Source organism: Heliangelus exortis, chromosome 4 (assembly GCF_036169615.1).
Source record: "Heliangelus exortis chromosome 4, bHelExo1.hap1, whole genome shotgun sequence".
NCBI classification, from domain to species: domain Eukaryota; kingdom Metazoa; phylum Chordata; class Aves; order Apodiformes; family Trochilidae; genus Heliangelus; species Heliangelus exortis.
Window position 1 is genome coordinate 2,323,883 of NC_092425.1, and position 8,223 is coordinate 2,332,105.

At 44.5% G+C, this 8,223-nt stretch overlaps 1 long non-coding RNA gene across 1 annotated transcript; it reads right to left on the reverse strand.

Annotated features, from left to right (window-relative positions):
• Nucleotides 1-2,647: 2,647 nt before the first annotated feature.
• LOC139795684 (uncharacterized) lies at nt 2,648-8,185 on the reverse strand. The gene is made up of 2 exons (XR_011725646.1): nt 5,948-8,185; nt 2,648-3,581 (listed from the first exon to the last, which is right to left on the reverse strand). It is a non-coding gene; the product is annotated as an uncharacterized lncRNA (long non-coding RNA).
• Nucleotides 8,186-8,223: the final 38 nt, after the last annotated feature.

Consider the following 8,223-nt stretch of genomic DNA (forward strand, 5'->3'; position numbering starts at 1 on the left):
CTGCTGCCTCTTCTGAGCTGAGCCAGAGGCAGGAACCACAGGAAAAGCCAACATGGGGCATGTGCTGGGTGAGCATCCCCCCCTGACTGCTCCTTGGGGGGTGATTTAGCATCCGTGGGGACAAGTTCAGCACTGACTGCTTCAAGCCAACTTCCCCCATCATTTCTGCATGGAAACCACTGGCAGAAGAGCAACAGCCCCAGAGCTCCACCACCTTCCCACCCTTGGCACATGGGGAGGAAAAGAAAAGAAAAGAAGAGAGGGAGGAAAAGAAAAGAAAAGAAAAGAAGAGAGGGAGGAAAAGAAAAAGAAGAGAGGGAGGAAAAGAAAAAGAAGAGAGGGAGGAAAAGAAAAAGAAGAGAGGGAGGAAAAGAAAAAGAAGAGAGGGAGGAAAAGAAAAGAAAAGAAGAGAGGGAGGAAAAGAAAAGAAAAGAGGGAGGAAACGAGAGGGAGGAAACGAGAGGGAGGAAACGAGAGGGAGGAAACGAGAGGGAGGGAAAGAGAGGGAGGGAAAGAGAGGGAGGGAAAGAGAGGGAGGGAAAGAGAGGGAGGGAAAGAGAGGGAGGGAAAGAGAGGGAGGGAAAGAGAGGGAGGGAAAGAGAGGGAGGGAAAGAGAGGGAGGGAAAGAGAGGGAGGGAAAGAGAGGGAGGGAAAGAGAGGGAGGGAAAGAGGGAGGGAAAGAGAGGGAGGGAAAGAGAGGGAGGGAAAGAGAGGGAGGGAAAGAGGGAGGGAAAGAGAGGGAGGGAAAGAGAGGGAGGGAAAGAGAGGGAGGGAAAGAGAGGGAGGGAAAGAGAGGGAGGGAAAGAGAGGGAGGAAAGAGAGGGAGGAAAGAGAGGGAGGAAAGAGAGGGAGGAAAGAGAGGGAGGAAAGAGGGAGGAAAGAGAGGGAGGAAAGAGAGGGAGGAAAGAGAGGGAGGAAAGAGAGGGAGGAAAGAGAGGGAGGAAAGAGAGGGAGGAAAGAGAGGGAGGAAAGAGAGGGAGGAAAAGAGAGGGAGGAAAAGAGAGGGAGGAAAAGAGAGGGAGGAAAAGAGAGGGAGGAAAAGAGGGAGGAAAAGAGAGGGAGGAAAAGAGAGGGAGGAAAAGAGGGAGGAAAAGAGAGGGAGGAAAAGAGAGGGAGGAAAAGAGAGGGAGGAAAAGAGAGGGAGGAAAAGAGAGGGAGGAAAAGAGAGGGAGGAAAAGAGAGGGAGGAAAAGAGAGGGAGGAAAAGAGAGGGAGGAAAAGAGAGGGAGGAAAAGAGAGGGAGGAAAAGAGAGGGAGGTTTTCCCTCTGCCTGGCTTGAGGGAGCTGCAGTTTTCCCTGGTTTCCCTTCTTTCAGATGCTGCAATTCTATCTTACGTTATTGGAGTAAGATGTGCTGGGTCACAACAGGGGAAAAAATAAACCCATTCAGCTAATAATCCTGCTTCCTCTTTGCAATGAGATTGCCTTGGGATCATCCTGATCTTATAAAAATTGCTCTTTCCAGCAGAACTAGGAAATGAAAGGCAGGGGACAGACTGAAGTCCTCCAGAGATCCCCAGCCCAGTCAGCTCCACCTCTGGCAGGGTCAGTGCCTTCGGGCACTGGGTCCCCTCCCATCCAGCTGACCAAGTGATATTTAATCTCTTTGTTTATATCCAAGGCCTGAAAGCTGAGAAAGCATCAGCCTTCCTTCTGCTGTATCAAATTCCTGTGTGCTCTTTGGTGAGGTGAAGATCAGGTGCAGAGCTTGGGCCTCCAGCGGTGGCCCGAGCCATCTGAAAAATACAATTTTTATACCTAATCTTTGTGACACCCATCAGATTGTCATACAAAAAGGATGTTGACTTCTTTACACCAGGTTCCTATACGTAGCTGTGTGCAGGCATCAGGCCAGCATGTTTCCTGCAGAAACACTGATCCATCCCATCCCATCCCATTCAACCCCTTTAAAAGGTTACCACTTACTGCCAGCTGACTCATCCTTTGAGATGCCTTGAACAGCTCTGCCATGAGAATTCAGACTCCTTCTGTTTACTACACTTCTCCTCAGCCCTTCCAAGCTGTTTGAGTTTCAACTAGAGAAAAAAAAGAAAAAAAAAAGAAGGGGAAAAAAAAAAAAAAGCTCCACCACCCGCAGAGCTATTTCTGACTGACCTTTTGCTGTGCACCACAGGTCAGACCCCAGGAGCACGGGAGGATGCTGGCCCTGGACCTCTGCCTGCTGAGAGGTCACCTGCCTGCACGTGCTGCTGCTGCTGTCCCCTGCCCCAAGAGGAGCATCCCCCTGCCAGAACCACCCAGGCATCCTGGAGGTAAATATTCTGCTTAATTGGTCTCAGCTGGAAGCTGCTCTCTGCTTGTCGAGGCGTTTAAGGAAAGAGAGAAGACATCAGAGTAGCCAATTAAAGAACCCCTCCCGTCCCCCATTTCCCTTCCCCCTCTCTCCCAGCCCTAAACCCTGAAAGTTTTTTTTCCAGTTGAAACCAGGCTGTTTCTCACTCTCAATGAGATCAACTCCAGACTCAAGTTTTGCTGCTGGCATTTCCAAGTTTACAGCTGATAGCACCCGTGGAGATAGAGACCTGGCCAAGTCATGTCAAGGTTTGCATCTTTGTCTCCATTTTAAAATTTTTCTTTATTTATTTTTAAGAAGAGGAAAGAAGTGACACAAGGGAACTCTTCATCGGGTTCAAATCCAAGTTTATTAGCCTGTAAAAGTCTGTTTCCACACAGCAATCATAAGAAATGAATGAATGTTTATGGAGCGTAGCATAAAAATATACTGAGTCAGCCACTGGTTGGAGTTTATGATTGCTCACAAAAATTAATCAGCAGATCACATGGCATTGCATCAAAAAGCAAATCAGTCGTAGGGGTGCAAACAATCAGGATACAGAGGCAAAACAAGGAAGAGCAGAATATCAGAAAGCAATAATTAGTTCACAGCTCCTAACGCAGGTGACAGGTTTCTTTAGATCAGGTTATTTGCCCACTAATTCTCCAAAACCAGACTGAAAGGCAGCAGTTACAATATTTTGCAGGAAGCAGTACATTCTCAGTCATCACATCAGCCAGATTCACTACTGATCTCTAGGTATCACTATTAAAAGGTAGGCACAGAAGAGACTAAGAATACCCAATAGCTGAGCCACTACTAAAACCTGGTGGCCTCGGACACTCAGACACAGCTCTTGATCAGAAGCTAAAGCAACACACAAGCATTGAGACCTTCTACTCACTCTCTGGATGTGTAAACCCTTTTCTCCTCTAAAAACCCCTCCAGGGTGTCATCTGCTCACCAGATCTGGGGAGCTTCTCCTCTGCCCTGGACACAGCAAACCTGACCCAAACCCACAAATGTATCAGAGGGGAAGGTTGTGGGGCACCTGGCACAAACTTGTGTCTTGTATGTCCCAGGGAAGCAGTGGTGGGAACATCTCCCTCTGGGTCCTGTCTGCTTTGGTGCTGATTTTCTGTAGGGTTACATGTGACTGACAAGCTGAGATCTGAACCTTGCTCAGAACTGACACAGGGAGCACCTAAGTGAAGAGATCTGGGCAAGCAGCAAAGGTTTCTGACCTGGGTTAACTCTTCTCTCTCTCTCTTTCCAAAAGCAAATATCTAGCCAAAAAAAAAAAAAAAAAAAAACAAAAAAAACCAAAAAAAGATACCTATTTCTTTTGGGTTTTTTTCCCCTGAAGAAGAGCAGAGGGCCAGTGTCATTAACTCTGTAAAGAGAGCAGATTTAAAGAAGAAAGGTGTAGGATGCTTAAATTCCTCATAAACCAAGCTGGGGAGAACAGCACTGACCAATTAATCTGGGCTCTGCCTGACATCACAGCACCTGTGGATCTTCCTACAGCAGTTCTGATGAATTATTTTCTACCAAGTATCCTTTTCTCTACAAGCCAAAGGGGCCATTTACAGACCAGTGAACCCACAGTTACAGCATCTTCTCTTATGGGGACATCACATCAGACTAAGAAGTACCTTTGAAGCTTATTGGGAAATCAGCCTGCCAAGGTTTATTTCTAAAAGCCCTTTTTCAGGAAATGGGCAGTAGCATGCCAAACTTCTCCTGTTTAGGAACTTAAGAATAATGTGAGAATCTTTTAATTTCATCTGAAAACTTGGAAGAATAATAGAAGTACATCCTGAACATCACAGCCTCTCAGCAGTCCCAACCCTTGCCTTGCAAGATCACAACTTGCTGCCCATATTTCCTTCATTTTCAGGCAAAACCGAAGGCTGCAGTTACCCAGCTGAGCGTGTCCATCCTGACAACCAAACTGCCAACAGAAGCCAAGCTACAGTGGGAGCAGATCCCGAGACCTTTGCTGATGCTGAGCTTCACCTTTCCCTCCTGAGACAGTTCCAGTGCTCTCCAACTTTATGGTATGTTCTGTGGTTATTACCAAGAGGACATATTTCTTACCTTATAGATTTTGGGAGCATCTCTCCAAGCTCACCACAAACTGGTGACTGAGTAGCTCCTTACAGTGAAGCAAGGTAGAACTCATAACTCACCTAGGTAATATTCTCCAATTTTACAAGCTATCTAGCAAAGCCCATGGGGATCTGGGGAGGAGCAGAGTCTCCCAGGAGGCATGTTGCCTGCTATCATCAGACCTTTCATAATTTCAGACCTGTTCCTTGGAGAAATATAAGAGAGCACTCAGCTGGCCAGTGGCAAAACCACATTGAGTTCAACACAACCTGGAAGAATTGGCTTTTCACACAAAAAAGGCATTTTCCTTCACCTTAATAGACTCAGTAATGAGTTTGTCAGTTTTGTCTTTGAAAAATTATCTGCTTGTTGTCTGGGTTTTGCTTTTTTTTATATTTTTTTTTCTTTTTTTTTTTTTTTTAATTAAAGAAAAAAAAACGCTGTAAAAAGGTAGAGGTAGTTTTAAACTGCAGGGTTCATATCTGGGGCAAGTATTTCTTCGGAGCCAAGGGAGGCTTTTCATTCTGAGTAGCATAAAACAATACTCAAGGGGAAAAAAAGTTGAAAGAGAAAGCATTAAAAGAATAGGAACTGAGAGACCTCTTCCTGCTTCCAAATCGACCATCTCATGAAATGAGTGCATTTCCTCCCTCTGAATTCTATATTTAATCCAGAGAGATCACTGCCTATGCCTCAGCAACCTGGCAGCCCTTTTCCTCCCCTTCAAACAGAGCTGAAGTTTCACTCCTGGTATTGTCTAATGAGCAGCCTGTGTCTCCCAAGAACACATATCCTTATGGATTTTGATGAGAGCAGACAGGATCAGTGGAAAATCCACTTCTATTCCTTTCACTTTTGTTGCTTCCTTTAAAAAACAAAGGATACACCGAGGCTCCCCCTGGAACATCAGCTGGCATTGAAGGAATCACAGAGACCAAAGGACCTACCTGGTGTTTCAAATCCTTTCGAAGTCCTGGTTTTGGCACCTCAGAGCTGACATTCTGTTTATTAAAGGAATATTTGCAGAGAAAATGACATCCCAAATTCCACCAAAAGCAGGTGATGTGCTGTGGGCACTGTCACCAACTCCCCCCCTCCTCTGAAGATGCTCTGGTGACAGCAAGCAGCACGGGGAATGCAATGGAAGAGGAAACCATTGCTTCTGCTACATGGAGTTCAGAGGGCAGGTAAAGAGCAGGACTTGGGAGAAGCAGCAAAACAAAGAGGAAGCTGTTTTTATTGTCATCATCTCACAAACTGTGTTTGCAATCCCAGATACTCCAACTGCAAGATTCACAGGTCTCACTTCCATTTGCTCTTCCCTAGGAAGGCAACTGCTAATTCATCACATCACCCCTGCTCATCCACACTTTTTATGCAACAAACACCTCAGGTCAGGAGCTGAAGGCTTTTCTGCCACCCTCCTTGCTCTGAACCTCACTGACCTCTCCATAGCCTCAAACTCTCAACACAGGATTCCTCATCTTAAAAAGGCAGTATTTTTTTTTCTGCTACCTTAAAATCCAGAGTGCAACATTACCTTTGGATATACAACTTATGGGGTTTCCACCAATTGCCAGCTGGGATGGAGTTAGTTTTACAGCTACTGTATCACTTCATTAGCATTCATAGCCATGCACAAGGCTGAGGTCAGCACTTGGACCTTCTCACTCATTTGGAGGATTCCTTTTTTTTTTTTTTAAAGAGGTTTCCTTTAAGATCCCACAAACAAAACCTGTTTATGGAAAAAGAGAGATATTTTGAATACTAAAGTCCTTTATTCAACAACACAGAAATATCACAAAAACAACTTTACTGGGCAAGTTGAATGTTTTTATACAGTTTTGTACATGCCCCATAAGTGATTATTTTTTTCATAAATACACTGTTTTCCAAAACTTTTTTTTTTTTTTCCATAATTGCACAAGCATACATACACCTTACACAAATATCTATTAGAAAATTTAATAGATAACTGCACAGTTCAGAAATAGGAGAACACTGTGAAAGGAGTACATTTCTGTGGCCCGTGTTTCTGAAAAAAAAAAAAACCCTCCTAGTTCCCTGCAATGGTGAAAAATGAAGCACTTTCTAGCACAGGAGCTGTCTTTTATTCACTAAGAATACAGTGGAGCTCAGCGTGAGACTGCCAAATTTAATAAAAACAAAATCTGAAACATTTAGCTGCTACATGAGAACCCCCTGTTTGATATCACTATGCATCTAACCATGATCAAAGACCCACTACTGCTTTTTGCTGAATGCATTCGACCCTGAATGCTGTGTTCATTTAACTACTTTCTTTCTTCATTATTTGATTACAGATACAGCCCATTTGAAGACTTCATGTTCTTTAACATTAATTGGAGGACTTCCATACCAGGGGTTCTCTACAAAAGGGCCAATGTCCCTCCCTCGTAGGGAGGGTCTGTTCTTAAACTGACAGAATGGGAACATGTGCCTGCCTTTAAGTTTTAACCATTTTTCAGAAGTTTATCTGGGGTATGCCAAAAATGCTTCCATTAGGCCTAGTGTTCACACCTAGAGAGTGGTGAAAGCCTGTTCTGCTTTTTTTTTTTTTTTTTTCCCCTTTTTTTCTTCTTTTGCTTTTTTTTTTTTCCTTTTTGAGAATGAAAGAGGGAGGAATACAAATTCTGATACCAAGAAACTGGGTTTGAACCTCGTGAAAAGCACAAATTTTTGGTAATTAGAACTTGACAATAATCCAGTTGACAAGTATGTGTCTAAATGGGGGGAGGGAGGTGTAGGGCTGGGGTGGAGAGAGACAGGCCAGAAAAGGGAATTCTTTCTTCAGACATCACTAACTAAAATGCTCTATGCACACTACATCCCATAAATACCATTTCAGCAAAATCTAAAAATCTGATGGTGCAAAGGAACAACGTCTGAAACGAAAACCCTATGGGGAAAGCCAAGAAAAATCAACTCTTGTTCATTTTCAGTAATTAACAGGTTTGCTTGCTTGTTTGCTTTAACAATGTTGAATTGACATGTAAAACACCACAGTTACAATATACAGATCCAGCAGTTCTTTGAAACAAAACAACAAAACAAAAAAAAGAAACCACATCAAGACATGCAACATTAGGGTATTAGACAGTAAGTACATTGTTATGAGTATCTTTGTACACCTAATGTAGCCTGAACTTAATTTTGTCTCTGCTTCTGTAAGAGCAATCACAATTTAAAAAACAAAAAGAAAAAAAGAAAAAAAGCAAGGCAAGCTTACCAGCCAGATGTGCAAATAAGGCTTCAGTTTGTAAATCAATCAGTTTTTTGGTAGAGAAGATCTTACAGAGCCCACATTGGTCTAGTGGTCAGTTACTGAGGCCCTAACCAAAAACTCTCCAACACACACCAAAAAAAAATCCATACACAGCTGCCATACAAACAGACATAAAGCTCATCGAAGGGGTACTGGGTGAGTATCTGAGGACCTCAGAAACTGTGAGAGGAGCAGCATGACAGAACATTTAGGGTGTGATGTCCCATCCCTCAAGCCACGCAGGTGATGCTGTGCAACGCGGAGACGCAGACGCGCATCAGCCCTAAGGACGCAGGTGGAAGCCCAGCCCTCCCACACCCCTCCAGAGACCTGGGGTCATCCACGCTCTACCTGGCCCTGCTGACACAAAGGTGTCACCTCGGGAGGTTTTTCTTCCTCCATCCCCTCTGTCTGTGCTTTCTGGGCTGTTCCCAACACCCTCCATTCCTGTGGGATCCCTCCCCTCTGCGCAGGTCCCGCACTGCAGCGTTCCCACCCTGTGCTGTCAGGGACCAAAGCCTGAAGGACTT